The sequence below is a fragment of the Myodes glareolus genome, chromosome 19 (assembly GCF_982192425.1).
Source record: "Myodes glareolus chromosome 19, mMyoGla1.1, whole genome shotgun sequence".
Lineage (NCBI taxonomy): Eukaryota > Metazoa > Chordata > Mammalia > Rodentia > Cricetidae > Myodes > Myodes glareolus.
The window spans coordinates 18,458,049-18,475,321 of record NC_142044.1 but is presented as its reverse complement, the minus strand read 5'-3'; the positions used below and the strand labels follow the sequence as shown (position 1 = coordinate 18,475,321).

General features: G+C 43.2%; 1 long non-coding RNA gene across 1 annotated transcript; it reads left to right on the top strand.

Annotated features, from left to right (window-relative positions):
• The first annotated feature begins 8,519 nt into the window (after positions 1-8,519).
• LOC125415245 (uncharacterized) lies at positions 8,520-14,879 on the top strand. The gene is made up of 4 exons (XR_007236578.3): positions 8,520-9,818; positions 12,268-12,393; positions 13,121-13,344; positions 13,979-14,879. It is a non-coding gene; the product is annotated as an uncharacterized LOC125415245 (long non-coding RNA).
• The last annotated feature ends 2,394 nt before the right edge of the window (positions 14,880-17,273 follow it).

The window sequence follows — 17,273 nt, the reverse complement described above, 5'->3', positions numbered from 1 at the left end:
ACATAAACTTCTGTGTGTTCAGTCTCCTTCCCCAGAGGCATTTTTTTTAACAGTGTTTTGTTCTTTCGAGCACATGTGTGTATACACAGTAGCTTTATTTCTTTATTTCTTTATTTATTTACTTACTTACTTATTATGTATACAATATTCTGTCTGCAGACCAGAAGAGGGCACCAGACCTCATTACAGATGGTTGTGAGCCACCATGTGGTTGCTGGGAATTGAACTCAGTACCTTTGGAAGAGCAGGCAATGCTCTTAACCGCTGAGCCATCTCTCCAGCCCCACAGTAGCTTTTTAAACTTATGATAGCAGATGATCCATACTTGCAGAAGTTGTTTAATTTTTTATTTTTTTTTTATGGTTTCAAAACTTTGTCATAGTAAGAACGTTTAAAATTCTGATTCTAGAAGAATTCTCCTTCTGTTGTTATTTAGAATACTTTTTACATGTTTTTGATTTTTCTTTCATCCGGAGAGAATTCACCTTGAGCTTACTAGTGAAAGGTGCATAGCGATCTAGTTTGTCTTTGCTTTCCGAATGCTACTCAACACAATGTATTCAACACTACGATTACATACATACAAAGTTTCTTTATAAATTCTGGTCTACTTTTAGACTTTGTGGATCTGTCTACTGTGATGGGTTTTATATGCTACAGCTGATCTTTATTACTTTTCAGAATGGCTTCATAGGTTTTTTTCTATTTCTTTTAGCTTGTAATTTATGTATGTAGAATACATTTGTTGTAGTTTGTACTCCTTAGCTTTTTTGTTTGTTGGTTTGTTTTGAGGGGAGTTATTTGTTTGTTCTTTGAGACAGGGTTTCTCTTTGTAATCTTGGCTATCTTGACTTGCTCTATAGACCAGACTGGCCTTGAACTCACAGAGATCCACTTGCCTCTGCCTCCTGAGTGCTGGAATTAAAGGTGTGCGCCACCACCTCCCGGCATGTACTCTTTAGCTTTAACAGATACTTAGATGACATTTCCACCATCACAGCCCCACCACCCTGCCAGGGATGGTGGCGCATGCCTTTAACCCCAGCACTCAGGAGGAGAAGGCAGGTGAATGTCTGTGAGTCTTAAGTCAGCCTGGTTTGCAGAGCAATTTCCAGGACAGCCAGGACTACACAGAGAAACCCTATCTCAAAAAACCAAAAGGAAGCGGGGAAAAACCCACTTTACCTCAAATTATGACTAATTAATTTTCTATTCTTATAATTTTACTTTTTGATAAATTACCACTAATTAATTTTCTAACCCTATAATTCTACCGTTTAATATGTATTGGATTTTTGTTGTTGTTGTTTTTATTGAGGTATATATTTTTTCCCCCGCTTCCTCCTCCCTCCCGTTCTACCCTGTCCCATGATCCCCATGCTCCCAATTTACTCAGGAGATCTTGTCTTTTTTTATTTATGTAGATTAGATCCATGTATGTCTTGTAGATTAGATCCATGTATGTCTCTCTTAGGGTCCTCTTTATTCTCTAGGTTCTCTAGGAAGTATTGAATAATTTTTTAAAAAGATATTCTCACTATAGCACTGGCTGTTAACCCTTTAATACAGTTCCTCATGTTGTGGTGACTCCCCAACCATAAAACTACTTTCGTTGCTACTTCAGAACTGTGATTTTGCTACTTCAGAACTGTGATTTTGCTACTGTTATGAATCATAATGCAAGTATCTGTGTTTTTCAGTGGTCTTAGGTGACCCCTGAGAAAAAGTCTTTTGGCCCTCAGAGGATCTGTGACCCACAGGTTGAGAACCACTGTACTGCAGCCCTGCCTGACCTGGAACTCATGAAGGTCCGATTGTTTTTGTAGCTGATGTTCAGCAGTAATCTTTAATACCTTAATGTGGTTATTCTTGTGAGGGATGTTGCTGTTACTGTTAATACAGTTATTTTAGGAGTCGCGATAGGGTAATTTATCATGTACAGTGCTGCGTTGGTTGTGCTTGCCTGTGAGCTCACACTTAGGAAGTAGGGCAGGAAGCCTAAGGATACTCTCCGTTGCTGAGCAAGTTTGCTGACATTTTAGACCACAGAACAGAAGGAATTCTAATGGAACTCATTTATACTGTATAAATCATCTTTCTGATTGTAGGAAGATTTGAAGACTCTTTCCTTTATACTGATTTTGTGCTTGGCTTCTGTGCTGATTGCTCATTTGCAACATTCAGAGGCACTATTCTATAAATAATGGTAACCTTATGGCTTTTTATCCTTGTCATTTTCTATTTTCTCCCTTTGTGTGACCTCTTTCTGTTGCTGAACGAGAGCAGCCGGGCTGGCTCTCTGTGCGGCTTTGGGCCGCCATTTACCCTCTCTGTACTTGGCAGCCCTTTCTTGTGTGCTGTGACTTGGAGTTTCACATTTTCCTTTGTTTTGGGGAAATTGGTATTTGCATCTCTGTTTCTTGATCTTACGGGGCTGATTCTTCAAAGAGCAGACAAGCCAGCTGTTGCCACCAGAGTCTCAGGGACTGCTTTAAAAGGCAGTGCTAATCCACACTGAAATCCTTGCTGGGGAAAATTCGTTCCCCACTCCCTACTCCTCATCCCTTCTGTCTTTAGTTTTTATTGTCGGTCAGCGAAATCCCCCCAGCTCAAATGTACGCTAGCACAGAGCTGTTTTCCAGCGCTGGCATCATTGACTTTTAGTGTAGCCTAGCCTTAGTGGCTTCCTTCCAAAGAACAGAATATGGAAAAGGAAAAATCGTAAGTTTACCCTACAGCCTGCTGACAGACCCTGCCTCGCCCGTCCGTGGTAAACAGCAGTGATAAGCTATGCTGATGTGCCTTTCACGGGGCTGGAGGGATGGCTGTGAAGACCATGGTGCAGTTCCCAGTCCCCACATATCCCCACATGGTAGCTCACGCCTATCTGTAACTCCAGTTCCGGCCTCCTCAGGCACTGCACACGTGTGAAGCACATACATACTTGCAGGCAAAATACCTGCACACATAAAAATAGATAAATCTTTAGGAAAAAAATGTGTCTTCCACAGTGTATTGTCGGAGAGAGGCACTCTGGGATGAAGACTCGTGTTCTCAGTCTGTGGAGTCTGTCGTCGTGAGGAAAACAAACTGAAGCAGATAGCGGTTAATCCTCAAAGCTGAGGCAGCTGTAGGGAGCGAGGGGGAAAGGAGGAAATTCAGGTCCCCGGAGAGAAGAGCAATGTGGTATGTCTCCGGTGGTCCTGCAAGAGGAAGAAGACTTTGGTGGGAAAACAGGTGAAATTCAAGTGTATTCCGGAGAGTTTCTTTGATGTCCCAATGTGCCTGCTGTGGCCCCAGTGTTGGCGTCCCTTAAAAATTTGCATATTATAGCCTGACTTCTCCCAAGCCTGACTTCTCCCAGGTGATGATGTTTTTAAAAGGAACTTTGAGATGTGATTAAGGCATGAGAATTGAATCTCCAGAGGATTAACCCTTTGTTTTTCAGCTTTTTAGAATTTTTTTTATTTATTTCCTTTATTATTTTTTTACATCTTGACCCCAAGTTTCCCCTCCTCTCCTCCTATTATTCCCAGGCACCCTCTACTTCCCCTCTGCCCCTCCCCCACCCACTCCTGTTTCTGTGCAGAAAGGGGCAGGCTTCCCGCGGTTGTCAATAAAGCAAGGCTTCTCAAGCCGCTGTATGGGCAAGGCAAGATGAGCCCTAAGAGACCCCAGAAAGCTAGCCTGGTCTTTGAGTATGGAGACACAGGAAAAAGGGCCAGCGTTTAGCCAAGAAGACCCTGCGTGCGTCTTGAACTTGAGTCTCCCAGTTTCCACGATGGAAAATAGTTTGGGTTTTGTTGGTGGTGGTAAGTTACGCAGCTCCTTGTCGTTGCTGCAGCTGCCTGTGTGAACTAAGTCTTTCTGCTCCTTAGATTTGATAAATGTACTGTTGTAACATAAGATGTTAACAAAAGGGGAAAATAGCTAAAGGTTATTTAAAGTCTTGTGTGGTGGTTTATGTCTTTAATCCCAGCACTCTAGAGACAGAGACAGGTGTATCTGAGTTCGGGAATAGCCTGATCTATAGTGAGTTCCAGGATAGACAGGACTACTCACAGAAACCATGTCTCAGGAAAAAAAAAAAAAAGTGTGTGTGTGTGTGTGTGTGTGTGTGTGTGTGTGTGTGTGCATTTCGACAGGCATGCACTGTGGAAATTAGAGAGTGACTAGCAGCTTGTCCCCTACCATGTGGGTCCTCGGGATCAAAGACTTGGTGGCACAGACCTTTAGCCGTAGAGCCATGTAATGTAACTGGTCTTTCTTTGAACCTCCAGCTCCTAAATAATGACACGAAGTCTTCTTATTAAGTCTGAAGGCTTGACTTCAGCTTAGGCCCGTTTACAACTCGCTCTTAAAATTAAAATTAGCCAGGCAGTGGTGGCACACACATGCCTTTAGTCCCAGCACTCAGGAGGCACAGGTTGGCAGATTTCTGAGTTTGAGGCTAGTGTGTTCTACAGAGTAAGTTCCAGGACAGCCAGGACTGTTACTTTGTCTTCAAAAAACAAACAAACAAATAAAAAACCAAACTGAAACTAACCCATTTCTATTAATCTATGTTCTGCCACGTGACTTGTGACTTGTTACCTCTCCTCAGTGCCTTACGTCTGACTTCCTTCAAGTCTTGCTGGCAAAATCCACCACCTCAGATTCTTCCCAGAGTTCCTCTCTCTGCCCAGAAGTTCCACCTGTCCCCCCCCCCCCAGCTGCTGGCCTTTCATCTCTTTATTAAACCAATCATTAGGTTCCTTAGGCAGTTGAGGAAGGACAGAGACACATCTTCACACTGAGTGCTCAAATGTCCTGCAGCAGAGCCATCTTGCCAGCCCAGTTATTTGCTCCTTCAAGTGTGACAGCAGTTTCTATTGCCCATATCGGGACTTTGTGGGAAATATTTACTCTAAGCAGAATATTTGGAGAGAAATCAAAGGTAGAAATGATATTGACCTAAAGCATAGAAACTGTGAGGAGCAAATCCAAAGAACTTTGAAAGAAGAAATAAAAGTTGTCAAAGAGTATGTGGTTAGTTTTTATCGACTTGACTCAAACTTAGGCCCCCTGGGAAGAGGGAACATTAGCTGAGAGAATTCCTTCATCAGATCGGCCTATATGCAAGCCTGTAAGGCATTTTCTCAATTAATGACTGATGTCTGAGAGCCTGGCCCATTGTAGGCCGTGCAACCCCTGGGCAGGTGGTCATGGGTTATGTAAAAACGCAGATGGAACAAGCCGTGGAAGGCAAGGTTGTGTATAGTGTTCTTTCCTGATCTCTACTTCAGTTCCTGCTTGAGTTCCTACCCTGGCTTCTCTGTGGACTGTGAACTGTAAGATGAACTAAATCTTTCTAAGTTACCTCTGGTCAGAATATTTGTTGTAACAACAGAAACCTAAATAAAGCAAGAGTTACCAATTCTGTTGTGGGCCGGTAGATGGTTCAGCACAGGGGACAGTGTATGTTTGTGCTTCTGTGTTTGGGAACTTTGGCCAGAGGTTGAAGTTGACCATTGCTCTTTTTAAAACAGGGTTTCTCCCTGAACATGGTGCTCACCGTCCTAGTTAGACTGGCTGAGCAATGAGACCGGTCTCTGCCCGTCAACACTGGTGTTGCAGGTGCCGACAGCCATGCTGTCTGTCCGTTTTATATGAGTCCTGGGATTTGTATGTGTGGTGAGCACTTTACTTACTAGGTAATTTCCCTGGCCCCTCTCTACTACCTAGGGTTCCTCTATACCTTTGGAGCCTGTCCTGGAACTAGCTCTTGTAGACCAGGTTGGCTTCAAACTCACAGAGATCCACCTGCCTCTGTCTCCCAAGTGCTGGAATTAAACGCGCGCGCCACCACCGCCCAGCTGTCTTTGTCCTTTTGATAACAAGACATCCTAACAGGTGTGAGATGATGTCTTACCATGATTTTGAATTGCATTTTCTTTATGCTTAATGACACTATTTCTTTTCATATAACTTTTGACCATTTGTATATCTTACATGGGCAGATATTTACTGAGGTCCTTCACCTGTGGTGGTTTTGTTTTTGTTTGTTTGTTATCTTGCTATTATTGTTTGAATTCTTTATATATCTTGGCTATTTCCCCTGAACCAGATGTCTGGCTTAAAAATATTTTCTCCCAGTCCATAGGTTCTTTCTTTAAATTTTCTTTTCTGTAAAGAAACTTTTCAGTTTTATATAATACCTAACTTATCTATTTGGATTTGAGTTTGTTTTATTTTTGTTTTTGTGTTTCTTGTGCTCTATTGATTAAAACATTGGTTAAAAAACAAATCATTGCCCACACCAGTGTCGTGTGAGTTTTCCCACTCTGCTTTCTGATAGTCTTTCAGTTTCTGACCTGACTGAATCTTCAGCTGAATTTGATATATACGATGACATCAAGGTCCTCTCTCATTCTTCTGCATGTAGATACCCAGGTTTCACTACTGTGTATTGAAGGGATTGTCATTATGTGTTCTCGGCATCTTTGTTGGAAGTCTGTTGACCACACATGCATACGTTTATTTCTGGATTCTCTGTCCTGCTCGTTGGTTGATGTGTCAAGGTTATGTACTAACTCTTCATAGCTTTGCAGTATAGTTTAAAGAGTAATGTGATGCCCCAACTTTGTGGTGGTGTTTTTTTTTTTTCCTCTCATGATTGTCTTGGACTGGTGGGTTTCTTTTGTGGTTGGTTCCATATGAAATTTAAGGATTGGGGAGTATTTTTTGAAAAGTAGTATTAGAATTTTGATGGTCATTGTACTAAATATGTAGAGCAATTTTAGTAGTGTGAATATTTGAGCTATTAATTCTTCATATCTGTGAACATGAAATGTCACCATTTATTTGTGTCTTTGGTTTCTTTCGTCAATGGTTTATAGCTTGCTGTGTCCAGGTCTTTTATCTCCTTGGGTAAATTTATTGCTGAGGATTTTATTTTTGTACTAATTATAAATGAGACTCTTCTTTTGATTTCTTTTTTTGTATGGCTTAATGTGTGTAGCTTATGGCTAGTGTGAAGAGACAATGCTGACTGTTGATATGTAGCCTCCAGTTTTACCGTGTTCTCTTATTCTAATTATACATGTGTGTGTACGTGTGTGTGTGTATGTGCAGGCATGTGTCCATGCATGCATGTGCACACGGATACGTATGTATTAGAGCTTTCTCTACCTAGGCTTTAGTGAGCAGCAGTGGCATTCCACTTCTGTCTTTCCTACTTGGTGCCTTCTTTCCCTTTCTTGGTTCTTCCAGCATGGACTGTGAATTCTTGTCTTGTTCTAGTCCTTAGAACAACATTTTTTTAGTATGTCATCATTAGCTGTGGACCTTTAGAGTATAGTGTATAGTCTTTCTATGTGTAGTGTTCTTGCTTAGAGTTTTGTGTTTTTATTTGTGTGTGTGTGTGTGTGTGTGTGTGTGTGTGTCTATGCCACGTCTGTGCACTGTGGAGGCCAGAGGATGGTGGCAGACCCCCTTGAACTGGAGTCACAGTCTGTTTTGAGCTACCTGACAAGGGTTCTGGGAACTGAATTTGGACTCTCGGGTATAACAAGAAGTGCTCTTAACCCCTGTTCCAGCTCTCCAGCCCCTAGAGGTGGCAGTTTTGTGAAATTTCTTTTCTGTCTGTTGAGATGGTCAATGACCATATTGTTTCTATCTTTCATCCTGTTAATGAGGTGGGTCATAAATACTCACGGAGCTGTCTCACTAGCCCATATTTTGGTATGTTAATTGAACATTTTGTAATGTAAAGGAACCTGGTATTTATTTTCCCATGTATTTGTGACCAAAAAAAAAAAAAAAGAAGAAGAAGAAGAAAGTAAGCAAATGAAATTTCATTTGTAACTAATTTCAAATAGACTGCCCCTTAAAGACTGCTATGCTTCCCAGTGAGAGCAGCATGGGATGTGCTGTGCATCTGGTATAGGACTGCCCAACACTGCACTGCACATTGACTATTTCTGGTCTCTGCCCATTGGATGCTGTGCAAGTCTTTGCAACAATTGCAAGCTCTCAACCTGTCTGAAGTATCTCTGTCTCTGCATTGGGCTCATGAACGTTAAATGGGAATGGGATTAGCCGCTCAGTTTTGTCCTTCAGTTTATGAGACCTTATATTTCATAACTTAAATTAGTAGATTTTTGTTCCCTAAACAAATCTCCCAACCTCTCCTTTCACTGCCTTCCTTTCTTTGCTTTATTTTGTTTTTCTTTTTGAGACATTGTCTTGTTATGTAGTCTTGGCTAGCCTTGAGCTAGCTGTATAATCCTTACTGGTCTCACGTGTGGTGATTCTCCTGTGTCTGTCTTCCAGGGGCTAAGATTCCACATGTGCCCTACTTAGCCTTATAACATCTGGTCATTAACCATTGTGTGCCTGGCTCTCTGTTACATGCTTTATGTGTGCATTTTCTTGTTGTATCTTGTGAACTCTGTGAGAGTGACTTCATAGATGTCATAGACTTCATAGACTTTTTATAGATGATGAACAATTGAGTGTAAAGTGTGGTTAAAATCCAGTCAGTATTCATTAGCTATATTCTATGTGTAGGTACTGAGATAAATTCATGAATGACACAATATGTTTTTTTTTTCTTTAAGGAACTTGAGATTGCATAACTAAAGAAGCAGAAAGGTCAAAAAGTCTAAGCCAGTGACTGTTGACTGAGTGAAAGCCTTTCCCAAGCCAGCCTGCTAACCCCAGTTTAATCCCTAGAATCCATCTCAATGTAGAAGGAGGGGACCGACTCCCGGAAGTTGTCCTCTGACTTCCATACACACAGCTGTGGTACTTGGACTCTCTCTCTCTCCTTTACACATGCATGGCAATAAAAACATCAAATATTTTAAATAATTTTAATGCAAATATTACATTTCTATAGAAGAGCACACTGCCTCCTACTTCTGCATAGATTATAATCAGGAAGACCAATTTAGTCAGCTACATTAATCCTAATTTACAGACTGCGGGAGTGTTCTGAAGGTAGCCATACTATGCATTCACTTGGGCAGTTTTTCTCCTGCTCAGGGCCGCTGGAGCCCATGTGCACAGCACGGTGGCACTCTCAGCTCTAGGGCACAGCCTACATGGCCTCACCAGAGCAGGAGCCAGGGCTCTTGCTGGACTGCTTTCCGTTTTGCTAGCTAGCACTTGGCCTGGAGTGCGGACTCCACTCAGACACCTGCTTTCATGTGGCCGTTCCAGCGTTCAACAAACCATGATTCCTTCCTCTTCCTTTCCCTTTCTTCCTCCTCTCTTCCTCCCTCCTTCCACTTGTTTCTCTCCTCCACACCTTCATGCAGGGTCTTTAAAAAGGTGTTCATTTATTTACTTGATGTGTATGAGTGCTTCACCTGCATGTAGATAGGTGGACCGCATGCGTGCAGTCCCCGGAAAGGCCAGAAGAGCGTGTTGGAATCCTCAGAAACCAAGTCAACTACAACTCAACCCACTCCTAGGAGGGAGAGGTTTTCTTGATCAGATTATTTGAAGCAGGCGGACCAGCCGTCAGTGTGGACAGCACCTTCTGGCGGCAGCGCAGATGAGAGGACGTGGAAGAAGGAAACTTGGCTCTTCGCCTCGTTGGCCTCCCTCTCACTGCAAGTCCTTCTCTCCTGCAGTGTTGTTTGCTGTTGTTACTTCTTCCAGCTTCCGGTGTAGACTGAAACCAGCATTTCTCCAGGGATCTTCCAGGTCTTGGGGGCTGGATTGGGACTGCTGGGATATCCAGCCTCGTGTCCAGCCTCACTGAGCAACTACTAGATCCTGAGCCCCTGCAGTGTGAGGAAGCTCTTATTGGACTACCCGGACCGCATCCTGTAAGTCAGCCCAAACAATCCCCCTTGAATACATGTATTCATTCAATCGGTTCTGTTCCTTCAGAGCCACCATGTGACTGTTAGGATCGAAACCCAGGTCCTCTGCAAGAGCAGTAAGGGCTCTTAACCCCTATGCCATGTCTCCAGCCTTCGTGCATTTTTGAAAACTTGCGCTTTTCCAGTGGTCAATAAGACAGAATCCCATCCTCAGGGGCAGTGTTAGTCAGCATTAACTCCATTCTCCTCTTCCAATTGCATATGCCCCCTTTAGGTTTTCTATATGTCTGTCCTTTGGTTACGGTGGTATAAGGAGAAACACTGGTGAATTAACACAGATATGCATTTACTTAAATGATAGTCTTTCATGATTGGTTTGATAATTGCAAGTTCCTATGCCAGTATACTGTTCCTGGGCTGGGTTTGGTGTGAAGGAGTTCCACCTAAAAGATTTCGGTTCCTTTTGCCACTTCCAGCCATTGAGAAGCATCCTCTGGATGGAGGGCTGTTTCAGTGTTTCACGTGTCCCCCGGTGATTCTGTACCAGACAACCTGGTAATTGCACATGTTAGATAACATGAACATAGCAGAGAAGGGGAAGTTTCCCCACAAGTTAGATGAGTCAGACATTTTCGAAAACTTTTGTTATTTCTCAAGATAAACTTTTACACCAAAACATGTTACTTGGGTGTGTAGAGAGCCCTTCCCATTTGATCATGAGTCACTGAGCGCAGAGACCACACCACTATCCTGTTTATGAGGCTTGCCCTCCCTTAACCATTTAGCCACTGCGAGTCACTGCACTAAGCATGGTATCCGTATTTATCGAATTGAACGTGAGAGTAGAAGCTGATTTTTACCAGCGAGAGCAAACAGCCTTGCAGAGAGATTGCGTCCTGTAAAATGGGGGAACCTGGGTTCTATTTCCCAGTCCTGTGAGTGTCTTGTGCTGTAGCCTCAAAGAAATCACCCAACCTAAGTGGGGCCCAAGTCTTTGGGAAATGGAAAAATCATAAGATTGTTTCAAGGTGCCCACTCCACTTGTTCCGTGTTACATTAGCGTCCTCTAGTGAAATGGCGATCGTGGTCACGGGTGGTTTGCTGGTTGGTTGGTTGGTTGGTTGTTACTTCAATTGTTATTTTAATGTTCCTTCTTGGCCAGGTGCAAGTTGACAGATAATCTGAGTTTCCCAGGTCTAGCCCCCATGCCGCCACTGCGCTACAGGAACAGCTGTCTCTTCGTGGAGCATGCCTTCCGCTCTTGCAGAAGCAAGCGCTCTGCTCATTTTTGTGGCGAGCAAACAGACGGGGAAGCATGTGTTCTACGTTATTATTAATGTAATACAGGCTTGTCCTGGCCCTGATTAAAAATCTGCTCTCCAGATACTTCTGTGCACAGAGTTGTTTTGTGTGGTGTTTCCAGGTTTTGCATCCCCCTTCCACCTTGCAAATAGGGACCGATGTCCTCCCATGCAGCAGGGGGCATGGAGGAGAGCGCCACTCCCTGACAGTTGTGCTTCACATTAGTAATGGCAACTTGGGAGTGGAAAACAGAGATGTCTCTATTCCCGCCTGGCGAAAGCTCCCGGCATCTTTTGAATGTCTTTCCTTTGAGGGGATAGTTCACACATCAGGTTTTGATTCCCATGCCGTTATTTTCCATTCCGAGAGGAGCCAACTATTATCCTAAAAGGTCAGTATTTGGTTTCTGGACTTAATGGAACAATCGAGTCCCATGCCTATTTTTCCTCAACTACAAAGTTCTATTGTAAATGTCGATGTCTTTACTTCAGTATAAGATGTTTGGTACCCAAGAAGACTAAGCAGGGTGCTAGAGCTGGCCATTTCTTTACTCTTACTACACACACACACACACACACACACACACACACACTCACACACACTCACACACACACTAATAGTGATAATAATAAGTAGATGAAAATTTAAAAGACTCAAGGTTCCATCCTTAGCTTTTTTCTTTTTAAAAAGAAAAGGGAAAATTTCTAAGCATCACTCTTAGGAATCTGTGTGTGTGTGTGTGTGTGTGTGTGTGTGTCTGTCTGTCTGTCTGTCTGTCTGTCTGTCGTCTTTCTCTGTGTGTCCAGAGGATTGGAGGTAGGGCCTCACTTACACTTGCAAGCTCCGTACCAGTGAACTACATCATAGTCCCTTTTATTTTTTTCCATCGGTGCTGATGTCACTGCCCCTCAGTGACATCATATGCCTTTGATCTATCGGTCTCAGGCTCCTATGTAACTAAGATCATAGGCCTATATCGTCACGCCGGGTTTCCTATGCACTTTGGATGAGAAAGCTGACATTTCATGTGTTTCAGAGGTTCAGTGGAAACTCACATGCCTGGGTTCAAACCCAGCCTCCACCACTGGTTGAACTGTGTGACGTTAGGGAGCTGGGTTATTCTCCTGATGTCTCATCTTTCTCTGTACAGAGCAGACGATGATGACGACAATGACAACAATGACGATAGTAGTGATGTAACTTTTAGAGTCCCTGGATGGTATCAAGAGATTTGTAGGCCCAATGTCCAGCAAAACAGCCACAACTGCTGGAAAAGGTAAGACCACAACCCCTTGACCTTTCTGAAAATTGTTCAAAGAGCATTCAGCAACCTAACAAGTATTTATTCAACAAAATCCATGTATGGAAGCTCAACAAGCATCAGTGGTCCTTAGTTGAAGCTCCACACAGGCAGATATGGCCAAGACACAGAGTGACCAGGCCACTGGGCTCCACTCCAGGGGTGCAGTATCTCCAAGGGAGACATTTCAAATCCCCTCCAACCTCATTTCACAGAGGCTCACTCTTGTCCTGGTTGGTGCAGACAGGAGATTGGGGTTCCCACCTTGATCCGGTCCCCACTCATAAGCAAGAGAACTATTCCGATCTCTGCTCATAAGGCAGAAGTTCCCTCCAAGAGAGACAGGCCATTGTCCAGCAGCCTCAGTGTCAGTGAGGAAAGGCAGCCAGGATGGACAGGGGATGCAGTGGTCTCCTCTTAGAAAACAAACTTCTTTGACACACAGTGAGGGAAAATTCACGCCTTTCTCTAAAACAATGGAGACTTGGTGAGAAGTTCAGAGGTCATCTGTATGCGAGTGACAGGTTAAAACCCCAGGCCGGCTAATCTACTAGTCAGAACTGGGGAAAGATAACAAGGAAGAATGAGCAGAGAACGAATGCTCCTGAAGTGGGAGAAGAAAATCTCCTCTCAAGGGCTGGCTTCAAAAAAATGCCTTGCTTGACTTGAATTAGGTCAAACTGTGGTGCAATTTATGTCCTAGGGAATTGTTGGAAAGGGGAGAGCAGTCATCAGGCCGTTGGTGGAGCCCCACAGCCGGACTGTGGTTGAATAGCGAGGGACAGCTGCACAGGGTCGGAGGAGGAGGCCGAGAGCTCTGCTGAAGCCACCGCCATCCCTGGGTAGCTGCACGTGCCAGAGGATTTCCACAGTGGACTTGGAGCAAGGATATGATTTCATTAAGACCAGAGCCAAGTCAGTGAACAGGTAGGAGAGGAAAAGCCGTGAAAGGGAAGAGAGCTTAGTGTCTAGAATTTCTCTTGCAGTCTAATTTACTTAAAACATCTTGTCTACAAAAGGAGGGGGTGGCAGAAGGGGGGAAAAAAAGTAGCAGAGAGGTAAATATGCAAGCAGGTGCTACGGTGTGGCTCTTACATAGAAAGTGTGTAACACCTCTGGCCAATAATGGGCCTAAATGTCCAATTTTACAGCTACTTCAAAGCAGCCATTATATATTTGTTTCTTTGTTTTTAAATAAATGAAATGGCTGGGCAGCAGTGATGTAAACCTTTAATCCCTTCACTTGGGAGGCAGAGGTAGGAGGATCTCTATGAGTTCGAGGTCAGTCTAGTCTACATAGTGAGTTTCAGGACAGTCAGGAGGGCTACACAGAGTAACCCTGTCTTGAAAAACTAAAAATGAATGAATGAATGAATGACTAAATAAATGAAACGGTGCTTAAGTAAACTAATCAGAGTGTCCCACCAGAGAATGTAGGTCAATAGACAAACGTTAAAGACAGTAACCAAATAGAAACTCTGTGGTTGAAGAGTCTGACGGAGTTGAGAGTTCCCAAAAGGAGAAAGGGTGAATTATTTTAATAGCTTCTGTGTATTTTCAGAGACATAGTCTATTGCAAAGCCTTTGCAGCATACAGAACAGAAAACAACAGCAGAAGTAATAATGGAGAAAAAGAAGAGAATCTCTGAGAAACATGGGCCAACACTGTGTTACATGAACTCAAGCACAACAGGAATACCAGAAGGGGAGGAAGCAACACTGTACGTGAACCCACACACAACAGGAATACCAGAAGGGGAGGAAGCAATACTGCGTACGTGAACCCATATACAACAGGAATACCAGAAGGGGGGAAGCAACATACACAGGAAAACATGTCCAAAGAAATGCGGCTGGAAATATACTGCATCTGATGAAGATCAGTCTAGATGACTCAAAACCTCAATACATCATAAGAATAAAACCAAGAGCCCAACAAACAGATACATCATGTTTAAATGTTTAAATAAAAGATAAGAAAAGGGCCACAAAATGAAGGGGCTTTGCCACCAAGCCTGACAGCGTGAGTTCACCCCTGGTCACCACGGGGTAGAAGGAGAGAACTGACGCCCACCGTTGTCCTTTGAGTAGAATAAATCTTTTTTTTAGAAGGAAATAAATAGAGAAACAATTTTAGAGACATCAAAAACAGTTGATACTATAGGTAAATCAATAAAGCCCCCCCCCAAAAAAAGGTTGATCAGTAAAAATTATGAACTGCTTGGAGCTAACAGACCTAGCATTAGCAGGGCTACGTTCTGTTTGGAGTGGATAAGAAAGAATGAGGGATCAGGGATCAGCGAGCTGAGTAGGCACCTTGGACCACAGAGGATGCAGAGGAAACTCTCTGTGTTGATGGACAGGCTCCTAGAGAAATGATGGTACTGGAAGCCTATTTTGACCTATGGTGGGTTAATTGTGTGTGAGGATGGTTAAATAAACTTCAGCTGGTGTAGGAGATCCTTCTGTCTTTTGTGTTGCTTTCATTGGTTAATAAAGAAACTGCCTTGGCCTAGTTGATAGGGCAGAACTTAGGTAGGCGGAGAAAACAGAACTGAATGCTGGGAGAAAGGCCCAGTAAGGGAGACACCATGGAGCCGCCAGAGACAGACATGCCGAATATTCCTGGTAAGCCACTGCCACATGGTGATATACAGATTAATAGAAATGGGTTAAATTAAGATGTAAGAATTAGCCAATAAGAAACTAGAGCTAATGGGCCAAGCAGTGTTTTAATGAATACAATTTCTGTGTGATTATTTCAGGGCTAAGCTAGCTGGGTGGCCAGGATGAACAAGCAGCCCTCCCTCTGCAACATTCAGCAAAGGCTTTCATTTTCCTTGAGATGGGTTTAATTGTCCAGAAAGGTTTTTGCCCTCTCAAAGAATCAAAGTATCAAAGAACTTGACAGTCATTTAAAATTATTTCCTTGAGAACCAGAGATTTCTCTGGAGGAATGCCAGGGGTTTACAGCAGATTAAAGAACAATGTGGCAGGTGATGCTTCCATTTCATCATCTCTGCTTCAACCACAGCAACTAACTCCAAAACTCTTGTCTTAAAAATTCATCATATTTTATTACTATGAACATTGCACTATTTCCACACTGAAAGTAAAAGAGGGAAATCTTAGTTTATTTCTAATGAGAAGCAACTTTACTCTCAAATTATCAATGCTTCTTTTTCTTCCTGGTTTATATTACACATGTGTGTATATGTTCTCTTCTTTACCCATCTGTATATGACTGTCCCTTGCTTTATAATGCTATCGGAACCCAGCTTTGCAGATTGCCTTCCTACTCAGGGGCTCTTTATAAATTGTTATCCACAGAAAGTGTTCAGAGGCTAAAACATTATTATAAATCAGTCTTTAAACAATCATTTTTATTTTGTGGTGCTGGGCAGCAAACCGAGGGCCCTGTGCACGCTAGGCAAGGTCTTCCACTGAGCCCATGAATCATTCTCACTTCTTCCCTCGACTGGGTCGAGATGTTGCCTCAGAATCCTTCTCCACATACCACCTCATTCTTCTGCTAAACAAGGCTCTGAGTTGGTACTTCGCGTAAACAGTCATTCTTCATGTCAGTCCCACTGGTGGGGTTTCATACAGCCGTCAATCAACTTCCACATTTCTCCCTTTGATTTTCCTACTTTCTCCCTGCCCTGCTTTCATGACTGCAGAGATTATAGGCCAAGTGAAAGAAATGTTTTCAAAGCTTTCAAGGGTTGGAGCCAAAACGCCTTCAGAGATCCAGCGGATAGAAGAGTAGGAAGAGAGCAGGACTGAAGTGGGAAGGCAGTGAGGACAAAGGCAGGCAAGCCCAAACAACAGCCAAACTGTCAACAATTATCATAACTCAAGAATATACATAAACATTTTACGATGCTGTGGGCTCTCCCTGGACCATCTGAAATCTCCACCTTGTCATCCATACCCATTACAGCTGTGCATCTTAAAGGAGTCATGATAGTATTTGCGTGGTATTAGTTGCTTTTCTATTGCTATGCTGAAACATCATAACCAAGACAACTTATATAAAGTGAAGCATTTAATTGGACTTTGATTCTTGATCAGCGGATCTCCACCTGTGGGTCGCAACCCCTTTGGGGGCCAACATAGCAAATATCCTGCGCATCGGCTATTTACAGCGTGATTTGTAACAGTAGCAAAGTTACAGTTATGAAGTAGCGACAGAATAATTTTAGGGTTGGGGCCACCACAACATGAGGGACTGCATTAAAGGGTTACAGTGTTAGGAAGGTTAGGAACACTGTTCTAGAGAACTGGAGACCATGATCGTGAATGAAGTGAAGGAATGTTGGCAGGAACAGCTGAGCGCTCACATTTTGAACTGTAAGCAGAAAACAGAGCTAAGGTGAAATGGTGCAAATCTTTTAAACCTCAAAACCCATGCCCAGTGACATACTTCCTCCATCAAGGCTACACCTACCAGTCCTCCCCAGAGAGCCACCCAGGGAGCCAAGTATTCTAATGCCTGAAACTTACCAAGTTTTAGTCATTAGACTAAATTTAGCCATTTTGGTCAAACAATCCTAGAGAGGTTGTTGAGTTTGACATTTAGAACTTTGAATTTAGAGTCCAACAGCCTAGTTTTGTCATAGGACCATCATTGCCTGGTCTTGAACATACCAACTTGAGTGGTTCCCCTGGTTGGCCCCAGTTGTCAACTCAACACAATCCAGAATTATCTGAGGGAGTCTCAGTTGTGGGATCATCTCGATCAGATTGGCCTACGGGTATGTCTTTGGGGGATATTTTCTTCATTGCTAATTGATGGAGAAGGGCCTGGCCCACTGTGGGTGGTTCTGTCCTTGGGCATGGGGACCTGGGTTATA